This window comes from Notamacropus eugenii, chromosome 6 (genome assembly GCF_028372415.1).
Source record: "Notamacropus eugenii isolate mMacEug1 chromosome 6, mMacEug1.pri_v2, whole genome shotgun sequence".
In the NCBI taxonomy this organism is placed as follows: domain Eukaryota; kingdom Metazoa; phylum Chordata; class Mammalia; order Diprotodontia; family Macropodidae; genus Notamacropus; species Notamacropus eugenii.
In genome coordinates, this window is record NC_092877.1 from 40,615,666 (window position 1) to 40,634,690 (window position 19,025).

General features: G+C 41.5%; 2 pseudogenes; one reads left to right on the plus strand and one right to left on the minus strand.

Annotated features, from left to right (window-relative positions):
* Nucleotides 1–9,533: 9,533 nt before the first annotated feature.
* LOC140512029 (vacuolar protein sorting-associated protein 29 pseudogene) lies at nucleotides 9,534–10,459 on the plus strand (annotated as a pseudogene).
* Nucleotides 10,460–11,457: 998 nt separating this feature from the next.
* LOC140512805 (tubulin alpha-1C chain-like) lies at nucleotides 11,458–13,141 on the minus strand (annotated as a pseudogene).
* Nucleotides 13,142–19,025: the final 5,884 nt, after the last annotated feature.

Below are 19,025 nucleotides of genomic sequence, written 5' to 3' on the forward strand. Positions count from 1 at the left end.
TGAAACTCTGTAAACAGAATTGTTGTGCCCCAGACTAGCCTCTAGCACCAGCAACAAGGTCCCTGACCAATCAACTCCAGTCCTCTCCAGCCCTACAAAAATACTGTTCCCTCCCTGAACTCTACCTGTGCAGGATAGTCGGCCTCACTGGTGAACTGCATAAACCTTGCATTGCTTTACAAATTTCCTTTCTGATTATTCAACTCTCCACACCTCTCACCTGGGCCACTGCAATGACTTCCTGATTGGTCTCTCAGTCTGCTCTAATGCATCCTCTACTCATCTGCCCACTCAAGGAAATGGGGTCTCATTTGGTGCCCTTCTACCTTTGTATGTACCTATATTTGTACATGTTACCTCCTCCTATAGGATATTTTTGTTGTTCATCCTTCATTCTCAAAGAGGATCATGACATCAAGGTGATGACATGACTTTCAGCTGACTTTGATTTGAGTGAGGGAGGGCTGTGCAAGGTCACCAACCTCACTTTCTCCTCCAAAGTCATCTGTACCTAGTGGCCAAATATTCATCAGGATGACTAAAGATGGCCCAGGATGCAATGGGAGACTCTGGCCATTTTAGGCCAAGGTCTTAGATTCTCATTTTGAGGGAGATACACCCATTCAATGAATAGGCCCCTTTAAGTAGTTACTCAAAGGATGGACCCTTCAAAAATAAAAAAAAATAAATAAATAAAAAATCAAACTTGGAGGGGAAGACCTTCAGGATTTCTGGGTAAAAGAAAAAGAGTTACTATTTAGTATTTACATTCATTCTGTGCTAAGGTGGGGTGGGGGGAATCTGTTGTCCTACCTATGAACTCCAGAGTGAACTGGTCTTAAGGCTTGGTCTTTGAGCAAGAAATTTAGCCAGTAAACCCAAGGAATAAAAGACAGCTTTTGGCTAGAGAAGTGTACCTTCCCCTGGGTAGAGCACCCCAGGCAAGGACAGAAAGGAGGGGAAGAGGAAGCGGGGAGAAGGGACAAACTGCTCCTCACTTACAGGTTGTGTTTGTCCTTCCTTCTCAGAGGACCATGACATCAAGATGATGAAGTGACTTTCAGTTGACTTTGATTTGAGTGAGTGAGGGCTGTGCAAGGTCACCAGTCTCATTTCCTCCTCCAGAACCATTCTATAGGATGTAGCTTCCCTGAAGGCAGAGACTATTTCAATTCCTGTCTTTGTAACCCGGGTGCCTAGGGATTTTCATAAAGTACAGGTCTCACTGAGTCACTCCTTGACTCAGTAAAGTCCTCAGGCCAGTGTTTGTTGTTTAATTAGTTGTTGCAGAGATCCTCTTTAAAGACCCACCTATTTTCTATTTCAGAAATGAAGCTAAGATGCTGATCTGCAGCCATGATGAAAGGCAGTAGTCAGTTGGATTCTGTAGGGTTCAGGTAGGAGAGGAGATGGGTATAGCAGGTGAAGAGGGGAGGAGATAGCACCTGGGGTTCGAAGAGGGGGCAGGGAGAGGCTTGGAAGTGTGCAGAATGGACCCATCTACTCTCCTCTCCCTTTTCCCCTCCCCCCTTTCCCATCCCTGCTCCTCTCCAGCCCTTCACCTTGGGGACATCTATGGGACAGAGAACTGGGGTTGGGGAGTTAGGATTCAATACAGAGAAGCTGCCAGATGGCGGAGGGAGCTGGTTGGTGAATGGGACTCCTCTTGCCCTGCTCTCCTCACCTAGTCCAGGTCTCACCTGTGGGCTCTGAGACACCTAAAGGATAAAGAGACCTAAGGGATAGCCCAGTCCTGCCTCTTAATTTGACATTGGAGGAAAGTGAGGCCCAGAGAGGGGATGAAATGGTTAAAATAATTTACACAGGCAGCAGAACAAAGATTGGAATCTGGGTCCTTCTCTTCCCTTCTCAGAGTCAAGGCCCTGGAAATGAGCCAGGAGTGTGACTCTGGGTGTGACTCTCAGAACTCTGGAGTGAGTCACGAAGACGATGGGTTCTGGTAATTCTGTTGTAAGACTTTCTCTCCTCTCCCCTTTTCCCTCCATCCCTTTTGAGCACATGTCCCATCCCCCCACTCCTCTACAGTGACCAGCATAACTTCATCTATTTGTTTTCCCCCACCCAAGTGACACAGAAGATTGTCAGTAGTGGGGAGACTTCATTTGTTTATTTGATTCTAGCAGACAATTCTGCCATGAATGTTCACAAGTTTACAGGCATTGATATTTCCAACAGCCTTCTCATCTCAATGAGATTGCCAAACTCTCCTCAAACCTCTCTCTCTATACTCTGAATGGAGTACTTCACTTATCTCCACTACTTTCTCCATGGAAGGCTTTAAAGGCTGTCTAATACCTTACAGTAAAAGTATTGAATTTGGAGTCAGAAGATTGAGGTTCGAAGTCCCAGCTAATCTATTTGAGAGCCCTGTGATCTCTAGCTAAGGGATTCATCCTTCCAGAGAAATGTCTGAAGAACCACTGGATCAGATTAGATGAACTCTAAAGTTTTTCCAGACTCCAAGTCCATGATCTGATTCTTCCTCATTTTCCAGATGAAGATTTTGTGAGTCAGAGTATCCACAAGACATATCTGGGATCACCAGTTTGGTCTACCATACCTAAGTAGAAGCCTTAGAACTGAGGATTCAGGGACTTTTCTGTATACCACAAAACAAAGGGCCCATTTCATACCAAATACTCATTTACAATTCATCAGCCATGTCTTTACTGAGCTCCTAGGACTGGTCCAGAGAGGTGGCCTTCAAAGCCAGGAAGACCTGAGTTGAAATCTTTCCAGTGATACATACTGACTGTGTAACCCTGGACAACTCATCTGACCACTCAGTAGTCTAGACAATTTTTAAGAGTATAAATTGCAGAGAAGATTCAGGGAAAGAGGGAGAGAGTATGGAGCAGAGTGGAGAGAGGCACTGAAGATCATTCTCAGTGTGAGGGGCTGTAGCCTCTGAATAGGAGCTCTCTGCAGTGTGGGATGCTGTTCTCATTACATGCAGGAGCAGACATTGTGTCAGCAGTTAGGATGGTGGTAAAGTGAATACTTTGTCAGGACTTTAAAAAGTGACAGTGCATGGCAGTGGGGAGAGCATTGGACTTGGATCTGAAAGACATGGATTTGTCTTAGTTCTGCAAATTAGATGGGAAGACTGAGGCCCAAAGAGCTTGGGGGATTTGCCAAAAGTGAAACAGTTCTTAATTTGCAGAGTGGTCAGGTCATGGTAGAAGGAGTTGGACTGGATGAGCTCTTCTGGGATCTTTATAGGTCTGATTCTGTGGTTTCTGAAAGGTTTATGATTTCATCTATTTCCACCTATGTGGCCCCTTCACCCTTAGGCAGATAGTCCTTCAGAGACTTTCTTTAGCAGGAAATAGTCTTCCGCTGATTACCAGTTCTCTGGCCATGTGCTCCTTGGCACTTAACCAGGTTGGTCCCCTATGTGAGTGGCACATAACCCTTTCTAGGCCTAAGTTCAAAGAGTTTTTATGTTTGTGCTCTTTGAGAAGCCAGTATGGTCATCTCCATGCTGAAATTGGACAATTCCATTTGGACAAATCCAGTTGGATTTAGAAGAGCAATGATAATATAGTCCTAATTCTAGCCTGCATCTTCCTTTGAAGAGCACTTTCATCCATCCATACAATCTCATGGGATCTGTACAACAGGACTGTCAGGTAGTTAGCAAATGTACTATTAAACCCATTTCCCAGATATGGAAGCTGAGGATCAGGGAAGTTAAGGGACTTGGTCAAGGTCACACAGTGAGTTCATGAGAGAACCAACACTAGAAGTCACCCTTTCTAAGTCTTCCTGCTCTCCCAGGCTGCCTCTGCTGTGTGCTGAAGAAGAAATAGGGAAATAACAGTGACAGCCTGGGAGACCTGCCTATAGATCACTGGTGCCAGACAGCGAGCTCCAATGAAGGGAGTGTTGGGACAAAGGAGTCAGCTGCTCTTCTGACTCAACTGATGACCCTGGGCAAGTAAGTCATTGTCACTGTCTAGGCCTCAGTTTTCCAATCTGGAACATGGGAGGGATGAGATCTGCTCCTTTGTAGTTTTAGGAGAATGAATGGGACTATTAATGCTCAACAACACTCAGGTTCACTTCTGAAGGATGTGGACTATATAGTCCTGCTCTTCTGTAGCTCTAGGATAGGTAGGGTCATGTCCACTGTCCTGTGCCAAAGTGAATTACATGGGATAACAATTTACAGACACAATCCTGTGGAATTGTTCAATTTCAGCTTGGAGATGACCATGCAGTCTTCTCAAAGAGCACAAACATAACAAGTCTTTGAAGGTAGACTTAGAGAGGACTAAGTGTCCAGAAACTCATGGCCAGAGAACTGGAAATCAGGTGAGGACTGTTTCCAGCTAAAGAAAGTCTATTAAAGACTATCTGCCTAAGGGTAAGGGCCCATATGGGTGGAGGTGCCAATTAACAGACATTAAGGAGAGAAAAGGCTCTTACTTCATTGCTCTCCATCTGGACCAAGGTGTGCCTACTGTGGCTGGGAGGGGATTTAACACAGGGAGGGTGATTATGTTAGGGAAATACATCTTCCCAGTGGCACCTGCATAGCATCTCCTGTGGGTATATGGATATCAGTTAGGTTATAGCTACCCTGAAAGACCAAGGACTGAATCAGAAGGGGATGAAGTTTGGAGAACTTTCACAGTTGGAGGAAGGATGGAGAGGGGAGAACATCAGAGGAGAAAAGTAATTATAATTGTCAGAATTGGCTATCATAAGGGCAGGGACTGTCTTTTACCTTTCTCTGCATCCTCAGTGCTTGGCACAGTACCTGGCACATAGCAGGCACTTAATAAATGTTTATTGACTGAGTGACCTTCTGGTAATCTATTCCAAGTCAAATCATGTCAATAAACATTTATTAAGTAGCTAGATGATGAAGTGGATAGAGCACCAGACATGGAGAGGGGACTCATTTTCCTGAGTTCAAATCTGGCCTCAGATTCTTATTAACTGTGTGACCCTGCGTAAGTCACTTAGCCCTGTTTGCCTAACTTTCCTCATCTGAAAAATGAACAGGAGAAGGAAATGGTAAATCAGTCCAGTATCTTTGCTGAGAAAATTCAAAATGGGGTCATGAAGGGTCAGATATGACTGAAATGACTAAACAAGAAAAAGATGCCAGGCTTTGAGAAGTGTTGGGCAAAAATAATCTTTACCCTTAAGGATCTATGGGGATTAAAACTGTCTAACATACAATAAAAGAGACTGAGACAGAGCTCTGAGCCAATGGCACTTTTTTAAAGGGTCCGTGGTCCCTTCTAATGAAATGGACAACAGATCTTCCTCATGATCTGTGATTCCTCATTCTTCTAGTACCCACATATGCAAAAGAGGCATGGCAGAATTGGTTGATAGACTTTGCTCTTGGGAGCTAAAAATGACAGAGTAGCAGGTTGGGTGAAGATGTCACAGGTTGGGTGAAGCATGGGACATCTCCACTCAGTGATTCTAAGATGATCATAAGAAGGTCACCTGCTCCTATTGGACAAGAGAGAGTGGTCCAGAGTTACAATATAAGTTGGGGGACTTTTTGAAGAATGAAGTCATCCCACTCATGCTGGGTTTGGACATGGGATTCGAGTAAAACAGGATAGGGATGTCTTGTGGTTGCACAAGTGAGCCTCATAACTTGGTAAACAAGTAGTCAATATTACAGTAAAGTCTGAGGCTCACTCTAAGAACCTATCTGTCCCTGTATGATTTATGTAGAATATCAAACTGATTAGTGCTGATTGGAATAGAGTAGAGGTCCAAATGAATTATTTCTCATTGAACTTACATTTTAAAAGGAGAGAAAAACATGTAAATAACTATGCACAAACCAGATAAGCACAGAGTAAATGGGAGACAATACCAGATGGAGGGTCCTAGAATTGCAGGAGGTGGGGAAAATCTTCCTGCAGTGGGTAGAATTTGAGCTGAGACTTGAAGGTAGCCAGCTGGTAGAAAGGAGGAGATAGGCAGCCCATGAAAAGACATGGAGTTAGGAGAAATGCTGTGCCCAAGGGGTGAGAAGAAGTGTGGATCTTAGGGTGCATGGAAGCAAGTAAACATAAGAAGACTGGAAGGGATACATGTTACGAAAGGTTTTAAAAGCCAAAGAGAGGATTTTATCTTTGATTCAGGAGATAATAGGGAACCACTGGCATTGATTGCACAGGGGTGGTGGTGTTGCTGATGTAGGTGCTGGTGGTACTGACATGGTCAGACCTGTGCTTTAGAAAGATCAATTTGGCAGCTGAGTGGAGGATGGATTGGGGAATAGGAGGAGATTTGGGGCAGAAATAGTAACCAGAAGACTATTGTAATAGTCCACATGGGAAATGATGGGACCTGTTACCAGGGTGACAATTGTGTGAGTGGAGAAATGGGGAGGTATACAAAAGATGTTATGAAGGAAGAATCAACAGGATTTGGCAAAAGATTGGCTGGGTAGGGTGAGTAAGAGTGAAGAAGTATGTGAACCTGGGTGACTGAGAGGATGATGGTACCCTGGACAGTAATAGGGAAATTGGGAACAGAAAAGTGTTTGGAGAGAAGTCTAATGAGCTTAGTTTTGACCATGTTGAGTTTGAGATATCCATGGGACAGTCAGTTTGTACATCTGGAGACTGGAGACTGGAGGTTAAAAGAGAGCTTAGCACTTGATAAATAAATCGGAAAAACATCTACATAGAGATTAGAAGTCAATTCATGGAAATAGACGAGATGACCGACCAAGCAAGATGGTAAAGAAGAAGAAAGGGGGGCAGGACAGAGCCCTGGGGGATACTTCATAAGTTAAGTGGAGGTCAGAGCAGAGGTTAGTACTTGGTAAATAGATCTGAAAATCATTTTTATAGAAATTAGAAGTGAATCTATGGAAATGGATGAGATGTTCAAGGGAGATGGGAAAGAGGAAGAAAGGGGAAGCCCAGGACAGAGCTTTGGAGGATACTTCACAAGTTAGCAGGAATCACCTGGATGAAGTTTTCCCGAAGGATCCTAAAATGGATTGGACAGAGAGGAGGACATAGGATAAAGCAGTGTCTAGGTTTTCTAGAGAGGGACAGAGTATCTAGGAGGAGTGTAATGAACAGTGTCAAAGTCTGAAGAGAGGTCAAGAAGGATGAAGATTGAATAAATGAACCTTCACTCTGATTATTTCAACAGTCTTCACTATCTGAAAAGTTTTCCTTTAGGCTGGATGTCTTCTGCTATAAAATTAGTCTGTTTCCTCTTAGGCTGATCTCTTCGGATAGCATGTCCTTATTGGGTAGAAGAGCATAGTTCCTTATTTAGTAAATATTTGTTGATGATGGTGGCTTATTCTTTTTGTAAGAGAACCCTTAAAAATATTAAATTGCCCTGAGTTTTAATGATTCCACAAGGTTGAACTTTTCCTTACAGGTCTCCCTCCTCCCCTTCCTGAACTTTGAATCACTTTTGTTATTTGCTTGTAAAAATTCTCAATTTCTCTGAAATTGTGAACACCACTAAAAATAGAAGGATCTGATTAATGTTGACCACAGTGGGAGAGTGGCAGACGTATGTCATTTTTTCAAACTGGAACAGCAATACTAGAATTGCAATAATATTTCTATGACTACTGTTATTTGGATTATAACAAAAGACTGTTCATTTGTGAACTTCTCTGTGAAAGGCAGCCATGATTTGCCTTGAAAACTATAGTGCTCAGTTTAGTGCAGGCATGGGATATACCAGAGGAGATTAAGCCAGGGTGAAAATGGAGCTGAGTTTTAATATCCCATGGAACCAAGAATATGACATACTTCCTTGGTTAGAAACATTTCCTGGAAGTTTCATTTGCACTTATAAATATACATAGTCATATTTGAGACAGAAATTTCACAGTTGCTAGCAAAGCATGTAATAAGTCATATTATTCAAGGAAGAATTAATAGTTTGAATTGATTTATGGAATTCTTATCTTCAGAAATTCTGTTCCCTCAAGCAAGAAGAGTACTTTATTTTTAAGAGATTACTATTGGCAGTTAAAAATTTTCTAATGTCACTCATATTTAATTAAAAATGTGCATTTCAGAAGAGGTCATGGTACACTAATCTAGCCTTACTGGAAAATATTGATTTTGTTTTTTAGTGTATTTTAAAAAATGTTTTCCACAGTGCATCCTGTGAATTATCTAAAGCTTGACTGAGTTGTATCTTTTAGCAAAGTATATTAATATTAGTTATGACTTTTAAAAAATACTTAGATTGGCTGGTTTGTTAAAAAATATTTGGCTTATTTAAAAATGTATTGTAGAAAGAAGTAGGCACTAAAACCATCAGCAAGCATTATATGCAATGAGGACAAGCTAGATGCATTTCCAATAAGATCAGGGGTGAAACAAGGATGTCTACTATCACCACTGTTATTCAATATGGTATTAGAAATGCTAATTGTAGCAATAACAGAAGGAAAAGAAATTGAAAGCATTAGAATAGGCAAAGAAGAAACTAAAGGCCTCATTTCTAAAACATAGAGAACTGAGTCAAATGTACAAGAATACAAGTCATTCCCCAATTGATAAATGGTCAAAGGATATTAACAGGGAATTTTCAGAGGAAGAAATTAAAGCTATCTATAATCATATGAAAAAATGCTCTAAGTCATTATTGATCAGAGAGATGCAAATCAAAACAACTCTGAGGTACCACATCACACCTATCAGATTGGCTAACATGACAATACAGGAACATGATAAATGCTGGAGAAGATATGGGAGAGTTGGAACACTAATTCATTGTTGGTAGAGCTGTGAGCGATCCAACCATTCTGGAGAGCAATTTGAAACTATGCCCAAAGGGCTACAAAAATGTGCATATCCTTTGACCCTGCAATATTGCTTCTGGGACTGTATCCCAAAGAGATCATACCAATGGGAAAGGGTTCCACATGACAAAAATATTTATAGCAGCTCTCTTTGTGGTGGCCAAAAACTGGAAATCAAGGGGATGCACATCAATTGGGGAATGGCTGAACAAGCTGTGATATATGAATGTAATGGAATACTATTTTGCTATGAGAAATGAACCGGAAGACTTCAGAGAAGCCTGGAAAGTCTTATATGAACTAATGCTGAGTGAAAGGAGCAGAACCAGGAGAACTTTGTACACAGTAACAACCAAAGTGTGTGAGGAATTTTTCTGGTAGGCTTAGTACTTCACTGAAATGCATGGACTTAAAAAATTTCTCATGGATTCTTGAGGCAAAATGCCTTCCACATTCAGAGAAAGAATTATGGAATTGAATGGCAGATAGAAACTGATCATTTTCTTTTGTATTATGTTTTGTTTTGTTTTATGGTTCTCCCATTCATTTAAATTCTATGCAACATGCATTTAATAGGAATGTACATGTAGAACCTATATATGATTGTATGCTGTCTCAGGGAGGGAGTGGGGAGTAAGGGGGAGGAAGTGGAAAAAAATCTAAGATATATGGAAGTGATGGTCGAACACTGAAAACAAATGAAATAATTCAATTAAAAAAAAGAAAGAGGTAGGCAGTGATGGTTCCTGTGACAGAGTTGGGGTTGACATTAGTATTAGGAGATCTGCACATCTCCCTTGATGCAACAGTCTGTCAGCTAAGTTAAACAAACAAACAAACAAACTGTTGGTGTCTAGAAAAATTCAGCACATGATCTGCTCTGGAAACCTTTGCACCAAAGAAAGTCTTGAGTATCTACTGACTCTAGCTGGAGATATTCACATTGTTAGAGGAGACTTTAATGAGAATCAGAATTATTCAGAACAGAAGGTTGTGACTACTGGGAAGTTCAAAATTGGTTGGATCCATGGACATCAAGTTATTCCGTGGGGCAATACGGTCAGCTTAGCATTGCTACAAAGGCAGTTTGATTCTCATGTCAGCACACACACAGACACAAATTTGAAGTCTTTGAGCATAAAAATACATTCTATGTCAATCCAGGATCTGCCACTGGAGCCCATAATACTATGGAAACAAACATCATTCCCTCATTTGTACTGATGGAAATCTAGGCTTCTATAGTTATCCCTTTAGCTAATTGGAGATTATTATTAGCTAATTGGAGATGATGTGAAAGTAGAATGTTCTGACTATAAAAACTCCTAGAACAGGCCATCTTGGTGATTTTTTGTTCCATCCCCTTGTTTTAATCAAATGATTAAGCATTTGGAAGCCACAAAATTGTGAGATTTTTAAAGTATTATGCATTAAAAACTCATATGTTATTTGGTGATGCATAATTATTGTACAACTTTATTGTAAACTATAAGAACGTGTTAAGGAACAACTAGTACCACTTGATAAAAGGATGTATGTAAAAACAGATTAGTTCTGTAAGTATTTTCAATATTAACATTTCCAGCCTTTGTTACCAATATAGTGCATGAATAGAAGAATTCTAGACTGTCTCATTGTATACAGTGTCCTCTTTGTATTTTAATAAACACTTACCTTTCACTTTAATAAAAATGTGTTGCAAAAAGGAAGTAGGGAAATTATTTGAACCATAGATCTGTATTTTAGTTTCCCACAGATTTGTTGTTTCAGAATTATTATTATGCTAATTGAATAGTTTTTTTAAAAGTCCACTTTTTTCACATATAGAGTAAAATGGTTTTAAAAACTTTTTATAGTGTTAGGTTGAAACTTTTTCTTGACAATATATCCCCAAAAGGAAACAGTAAATATTTAATTTCCAAGAGAGAAATCTTGGAACTCCATTGTGCTACTAGGTGCAGTGACGTGTTGATCTTTCTCTTTCACAACTGGCAGCAGCAAGAGTAGTCAGAAAAGCTTTCCTCTAGGCAGTGACCACTTTCAGCCTTTGTCACCACAGCACATTTCGCCTCTTTAGGAAGGAGCAGCTGTGACTGAACATGTCCAAATTCACCCTTATAGATTTCTGTACTGCATTACCTGTATATCTTATTTTCCAGTTGCATGCTAAAACAATTTTTGACATTCATTCTTAAAGCTTTGAGTTCCATATTCTCTCCTTCCCTCCCCACCCACCCTCATTGAGAAAATGGCTAGTTTTCTTCCCTTCCTTTTCCTTTCCTTTCCTTCCCTTTCCTTCCCTTCCCTTCCCTTCCCTTCCCTTCCCTTCCCTTCCCTTCCTTTTCTATTCCTTTCCTCTCCCAAAATCTTAAACCTTACTGCACCCTGAAACCCACAGATTGGACAACACTAGCCCCCTGCCCAAGCTCCACTTAAGGGCTGGACTCTCCTTCCTGGCTTAAGAGTGATTATCAATAGTAACTGTTGTTTCCCTCCCAGCCTGATGTAGTTATTTTTCTTTGCCTCATTAAAGAGGCCATTCCCTGATTACTTCTTTTTTTGCAAGTATAACACTTTTATTGACATTTAATGATCACAGAGGACATTTTCACAGAACAGAAAAAAAGACGGATCTAGAATAAAGAAAAAGATAACATACAAATTCAATATTCCTCACCTTCATCAGCACTATCTGCTCCAAACTCCTCATAATCTTTCTTCAGGGCAGCCATATCCTCCCATACCTCAGAGAACTCTCCTTCTTCCATGCCCTCCCCCCCCCCCCCATACCAATGGATAAGGCACACTTGGCATACATCAGATCAAATTTGTGGTTCAGGTGAGCCCAAGCCTCAGCAACAGCTGTAGAGTTGCTCAACATGCACACAGCTCACTGTACCTTGGCCAGGTCACCACCAGGAATCACAGTGGGAAGCTGGTAATTGATACCAACTTTGAAGTCAGTTGGGCACCAATCCACAAACTGGATGCTACACTTTGTCTTGATAGTGGCAATAGCAGCATTGACATCTTTGGGAAGTACATTACCACGATAGAGCAGGCAGCAAGCTATGTATTTACCATGGCAAGGTTCACATTCTACCATCTGATTGTCAGGCTCAAAATAAGCATTGGTGATCTCTGCTACAGTCAGCTGCTTATGGTAGACTTTCACAACAGAGATGTCTGGGTCATATGTGGCCAGAGGGAAATGATATGGGGATAGGGCACCAAGTTGGTCTGAAATTCTGTCAGATCAACATTCAGGGCACCATCAAATCAGAGAGAGGCAGTGATGGAGGACACAATTTGACTAATAGGGTGATTCAGATTAGTACAGGTTGGGCATTCAATGTCAAGGTTTCTGTGACAGATATCATAGATGGCCTCATTGTCTACCATGAAGGTACAATCAGAGTGCTCCAGGTTGGTGTGAGTGGCCAGAATGGAGCTGTAGGGTTCTACTACAGCTGTGGAAACCTGAGGGGCTGGAGAACTCCAGCTCGTACTTCTTGCCATAGTCAATGGACAAATGTTCCATCAGCAGAGAGGTGAAACCAGAGCCAGTCCCAGCACCAAAGCTGTGGAAAACCAAGAAACCCTGAAGACCTGAGAACTCCCGAATTTCATCTAGAACAATATCGATTATTTCTTTGCAAATAGCATAGTGTCTAGGGGCATAGTTGTTGGCAGTATCTTCCTTGCTGGCGATTAGCTGCTCAGGATGGAAGAGCTGGCAGTAGGTTCTAGTTTCCTGGAACCAGTTGGTTCCAGGGCTACAAACACAGCATGGGGAACATGCTTGCCAGTATCAGTTTCACAAAAGAAAATGTTGAAAGAGTCATCTCCACTCCCAATGGTTGTGTACTTGACATCTGCCCATCAAACTGGATACCATGTTCCAGGCAGTACAGCTCCCAATAGGCATTGCCAATCTGGATACCAGCCTGGCCAACGTGGATAGAGATGCACTCACGCAAGATAAAGGTGTGCAGTGGTCCACTGGGCAAAGAAGAAATAGAAAGGAGAGCACCACAAGTTTCTCACCAATCAACTATTAAGAAGTTTCTGGGAGAAAAGTTAGTGAGAGACCCCCTGATTACTACTTAAACAGGCCTATACACTGAATGGGGTTACCTCACCCTAAGTGAGTACCTGAATAGACCTTGGCCCAAAGGGGCCAAAGTCTCCCATTGCATCCTGGGCCATCTCCAGTCATCCTGATGAATATCTGGTCACTGGATTCAGTTGGCTCTGCAGGAGAAGTGAGGCTGGTGACCTTGCACAGTCCTCCCTCACTCAAAACAAAGTAAAGTGCAAGTCATGTCATTATTTTTCTGATGGCATGGTCTTCTTCAGCAGTGAAGGATCAATACAACCTACTCTCATTGAGAAATCTAGCAATTGTATGACAATAGGTCATACATGTGTAACATTGCAAAGCACTTCCATAATAGTTATGTTGTAAAAGACTAACCACATTTCTGTCTGTCCTATCCTGCCCTTCATTTAGTCCATTCTCTCCCTTATCCTGTCCTGCTACAGTAGTGTTTGCTTCTGATTATCCCTTTCTCCAATTTGCTGTCCCTTCTATTATCTTGCCTCTTCTATTCCCTTCCCCCTTGCCTTCCTGCAGGTAAAAGAGACTTCCATATCCAATGGAGTGTGTGTTATTCCCTCCTTAAGCCAAATCCCGTGACAGTAAGACTCAATTATTTCCTTTCATCTCCCCCCTCTTCCCCTCCACTGTAAAAGCTCTTTCTTCCCTCTTTTGTGTGAGATGATTTGCTACATTCTACCTTTCCCTTTCTCTTACTCCTAGTACATTCCAATCAACAGTAAATTTTATTTTTTTAGGTATTCTCTCCTCATATTCAGCTCATCTTATGCCCTCTGTCCATGTATACATGTATATATACATATATACATACACACATACACCCATGTACATATACATACCTATACATATATAATATACACAAACATACATATCCATACACACCTACATATTTGTATTCCCTCTAACTATCTTAATACTGAAAAAGGTCTCATGAGTTACAAATAACATCTTTCCATGTAGGAATGCAAACAATTCAACTTTAATGAGTTCCTTAAGGCTTTTTTCCTGTACCTTTTCATGTTTTTCTTGATTCTTGAATTTTCTATTCAGTTCTAAGTCTTTTCAACAAGAATGCTTGGAAGTCCTCTATTTCACTGAAATTCCATTTTTTTCCCTGAAGTTAATATTCAGTTTTGCTGGGTAGGTGATTCTTGGTTTTAATCCTATCTCCTTTGACCTCTGGAATATCATATTCCAAGCTCTTTGATTCCTTAGTGCAGAAGCTGCGAAATCCTGTGTTATCCTGACTGTATTTCCACCATACCTGAATTGTTTCTTTCTGGATCCTTGTAATATTTTCTCCTTGACCTGGGAACTCTGGAACCTGGCTATAATATTTCTAGGAGTTTTCTTTTTGGGATCTCTTTCAGGAGGTGATTGGTGAATTCTTTCCATTTCTATTTTACTATCTGGTTCTAGAATATCAGGGCAGATTTCCTTGATAAGTTCTTGGAAGATGATGTCTAGGCTCTTTTTTGATCATGATTTTCAAGTAGACCAATAATTTTTAAATTATCTCTCCTGGATCTATTTTCCAGGTCAGTTGTTTTTCCAATGAGATATTTCACATTATCTTCTATTTTTTCATTTTTTTGGGTTTTGCTTTGTAATTTCTTGATTTCTCATAAAGCCATTAGTTTCCATGTGCTCCATTCTAATTTTTAAAGAACTATTTTCTTTAGTGAGCTTTTGAACCTCCTTTTCTATTTGGTCAATTCTGCTTTTTAAAGCATTCTTCTCCTTATTGGTTTTTTGGACCTCTTTTGTTATTTGAGTTAGTCTATTTTTAAAGGTGTTCTTTTCTTCAGCATTTTTTGGGTCTCCTTTAGTAAGCTGTTGACCTGCTTTTCATGCTTTTCTTGCATCTCTCTCATTTCTCTTCCCAATTTTTCTTCCACTTCTCTTACTTGATTTTCAAAATCCTTTTTGAGCTCTTCGATGGCCTAAGACCATTGCATAATTGTTTTTGGAGGTTTTGGATGTAGGAGCCTTGACTTTTATATCTTCTTCTGATAGTGTGCTTTATTCTTCCTTATCTGAAAGGATGGAAAATGCCTTTTCATCAAGAAAGTAACCTTCTATAGTCTTATTTTCCCCCCTTTTTTGGGCATTTCCCAGCCAGTTACTTGACTTTTGAGTCTTTTGTCTAGTGGAGGGTATACTCTAGGTACTTGTAAGTTCTCGGTTCCTCCAATGCGGCACAATCAAAGAAGAGGAGTTTCCTCCTCTCCTAGCCTGTGCTCTGGTCTGTGAGCAACCACAAACACTCTTTTCTGCCCAGGATTTGTGAGTAGGATTCTCTCTCCACTGCTCCCACCTGCTCCACCACACCAGCACTCCTCAACTCAGGACTGCCATTCAGAACTGAGACCCAGATCAGGTGCTCGATTCCCCCAGAGTCTTTAGGCTGAAGGCTCCAAAAGTGGACACTGTGCCACCCTGGGGATGGAGCTTGGACCAGATTACACTCTCCTTTCACCCAGGTGAAAGAGCTTTCTTACTGACCTTTGAAGCTGTTTTAGGCATTTGTAGGTTGAGAAATCTGGGAACCAGAGTTGCTACCCATGATTCTGTGCCCTGAAGCCTGCTCAAGTCCTGTTCAAGCATATAGTATGGCTAAGGCTGGTCTGTGCTCTGCTCTGAGCCTGGTGCAATAGACCTTTACTGTTGGCCTTCCAGGTTGTCTTGAACTGGAAATCTGTTTCACTTTGTCACTTTGTGGATTATGCTGCTCTAGAATTTGTTTAGAGTCATTTTTTTACAGATGTCTTATAGGCTGTGGGGGCAGAGCTAGAGCAGGTCCATCCTTTTACTCTGCTACCTTGGCTCTGTCCCCAAATGTCCTGTTTCTTGTCCTTATCTCCTGTAGCATCATCAAAAGCATAATTATAATTTTGTTTTTAGCAACACTTTAAAACAATTTTTATTTTCTTCTGAAAAATGTGAGGGGAGAAGGTTACTAAAGAAGATTACTAAAAATCTAGTTCCATTCTTGACTCCATTTTCTAAATACAAATCTTAGTGCTTTGAGGATAAGATCTTATTAAAAACAGTAATAACAAAAACAGCTGCAGCACAATCAGCATCACTACCATCACCCCCCACAACCCCCCATCTCCACCTCCACCTCCTCCACTACTTTCTCTGGCTCCCTCTCCCTCCTTTTCCCCACTTCCCCCTCCTCCTCTTCATCCTCTTCCTCCTCCCCTCCCAAACAATATTACAATGTGGTAGTCATCAAAATAATCTGGTACTGGCTAAGAAATAGAGTGGTGGATCAGTGGAATAGAGTAGGCATATAAGACACAGTAGTAAATAACCATGGTAATATAGTGTTTGATAAACCCAAAGATCCAAACTTTTCAGAGTAGAAATCACTACTTGACAAAAATTGCTAGAAAAAATGGAGAGCAGTTGGGCAGAAACTAGATGTAGGCCAACATCTCACATTGGATACCAGTCAAAATGGTACATGATTTAGAAACAAAGGGTATTAACATAACTAAATTAGGGGAACATAAAATACTTTATGTGTCTGATCTATGAATGAGGGAAGAATTTATAATGAAAGAAGAAATAGAGAGCATGATGAGAATGTAAAGTGAATAATTACATTAAATCAAAAGTTTTTGTACCAATAAATCCAATGAAGTCAAGACTGGAAGAAAAGCAGGAAAATGAAGAAAATATTTGTGGCAGGTTTCTCTGCCAAAGGCCTCATTTCTCAAAGATAGAGAGAACTGAGTCAATTTACAAAAGTACAAGCCATTCTCCAATTAATAAATAGTCAAATGATATGAATGGGCACTTTTCACGCAAAGAAATAAAAGATATATAGTCATATGAAAAAATGTTCTAAATAACTCTTGATGTGAGAAATGCAAATTGAAACAATTCTGAGATACAATTTCAAAAACGAAGAAGACCCAGATTCAAGGATTAGCTAACTTATGTTATATATGGACTTCTTTTTTGTATATAGGTTGTAAAAAATCATATTCTCCAGTGTAATATTTGTTAGAAATATTAGAAAACTTTGTTCCAGCCATTCTTTGTATAGATTTGTTTCAAATTTGATTAAACAGAAAATCAGACAATATGTGATGATTGGTGTACCTTTTGGTGTTTGGTATGATGTTTAGTGTGCCAGGAGGTGAGCAGCCTGATTATTAAAAGGCTGCTCAGACTACCAGGGGGATACAGAATCCCACTGCTGCTTCCAGTGAGAAGACAACCCTATGGCCTGGGCCTCTTGTCTACAGGGTTGTGACTGCAGCTGCCACTGTAGCCGCTCCTGCTCCTTCCTCATTTGCTTGTCCCACAGGACCTTGAGATAGGTAAAAATGGTAAAATGGTATAGGTGTTGTCTTTTGCTTTGTGTGTAAATTGGATTTTATTGAGACAGAGTTGCACAAAGTTGTCCGCTTCACTCCCTGCACCAGAGTCATCAGAGTCCAGTGGCAGGATAGGGTCAAGAAGACTCGGGGCCCTACATGCTCCATTCACAGCTCAAGATGCAGTAAATGACTCTGGCATCTTCCACTGCCTAACCAAGTTCTAAGGGATCCACAGCACTTTCTTCATCTGCCTTCATGGCTATTGGAACAAATTGTTCTCATCTGTCTATTCTACCAGGGGATGTCTTCACATATTTGGGGTACACCCCCCCCCACTCCCATGCACCTGATGGATGAGACCCCTCAGTTGCCCTCTGCCTGAGCCAAGGGTTTACCTGAGATGTGGCCCCTGGGCATGCTACAGCCTCTGGGAGCCAGAGGTGAGAGTTAGGTGGAACAGGTGGACACCAAAGGTGGAAAGCAGCCCTGAAAAGGGCAGGGCAGCCCTCACCCCAGAGGTGCTCATCTTCCCTGCACACACCCTACACTCCTTCCCATCACATTAAGTTGGGTATCACTTGTTGGCTTTTCTTCATCCAGCATCAGCCCCAGGGCCTTCAACTCCTCTGAGAAAAAATGATTTTTTTTTTTTGACACACTTACTTGCCTATGAGGTAACTTCCTTACAGACACAGGAAGAGTAAAACTTGGTAGTATGATTTCCTATTTGCAGTGAAGTGGACCCATGGACTTACAGGCACTTACTAATTTCTGTATTTGGTAGGTTGCTTCTTCTGATTGTTAAACAAGGAGGCTTGCTCTCCGAAACGCTAACTGCGTAGCTGCAGCTTTTTTTTTTTTTTTAACACTAGTATATGAGGCTGAGGCTCCAAACCACCCAGGGTGGAATGACCTTATGGCCTTTCACGGTCACTGCCTGTCAGTTGCTGGGATGCTCTTGAGACTGCTCCTGGGGCTGTACCCGGCCCAACACGAGCCAGATAAGGAAGGAGATGAGTTTACCCTCTCTGGGGATGGATCGCATTCTCAAGTCTGGCCGGATGGCTCAGGCAGTGGGAACGACCACGCTCCAGTCCGGCCGGCCATGCGCTGTTCTCTGGTCCCTAAATCTTAGAGGCTCTCTCTGGATTTTTCCGGGCTGGATGGGCAGCCTGTTGCTGAATGAGGTCGGCTCCTTCAACTCACCTCCCTCGCTTCCAATTCCTTAAATGCACAGACTGTAAGAGTTGATAGAGACCTTAAGAATCATTTAGGCTAATCCCCTTCGCGCCCCTCCCCCCCCTTTTCATACAGGGAAAGCAGTCCCAAAGCGAGAACAAGTGACAAAGAGAGCAAGTAACAGAATTGTAATTGGAGTCTAGGACTTCTCCCTCCCTTCCCCCAACTCTCCCCCCCCTCAGCCTAGGAACCTGAGCTAGAAGTATATACATTAATGAGTGATTCTGTCCTGCTGGGCCAGTCTGAAGAGAATCCTGGGCATTCACACCTGTAAAATCAGGGATTTAGACTAGATAAACTCGATGTCTGTGACTTTGGTTCCTTCTTTTCCAGAGGTTAAAAATGAATGAAGCCCAGAAAGGTTTCATGATGTTTAGTAAATGGCAGAGGAAGGACGAGAACCAGCTTGTCATCATAGCTGTCCTCCAGCTGCAGCAGACAGAAACTGAGCTCTGGGGTTATATTCTGTTGGGGAGTCAAGAAACCAGGGATCGAGCTCTTTCCCCAAGGGAGTTTCCAAGGTAGGAAGGAGAGT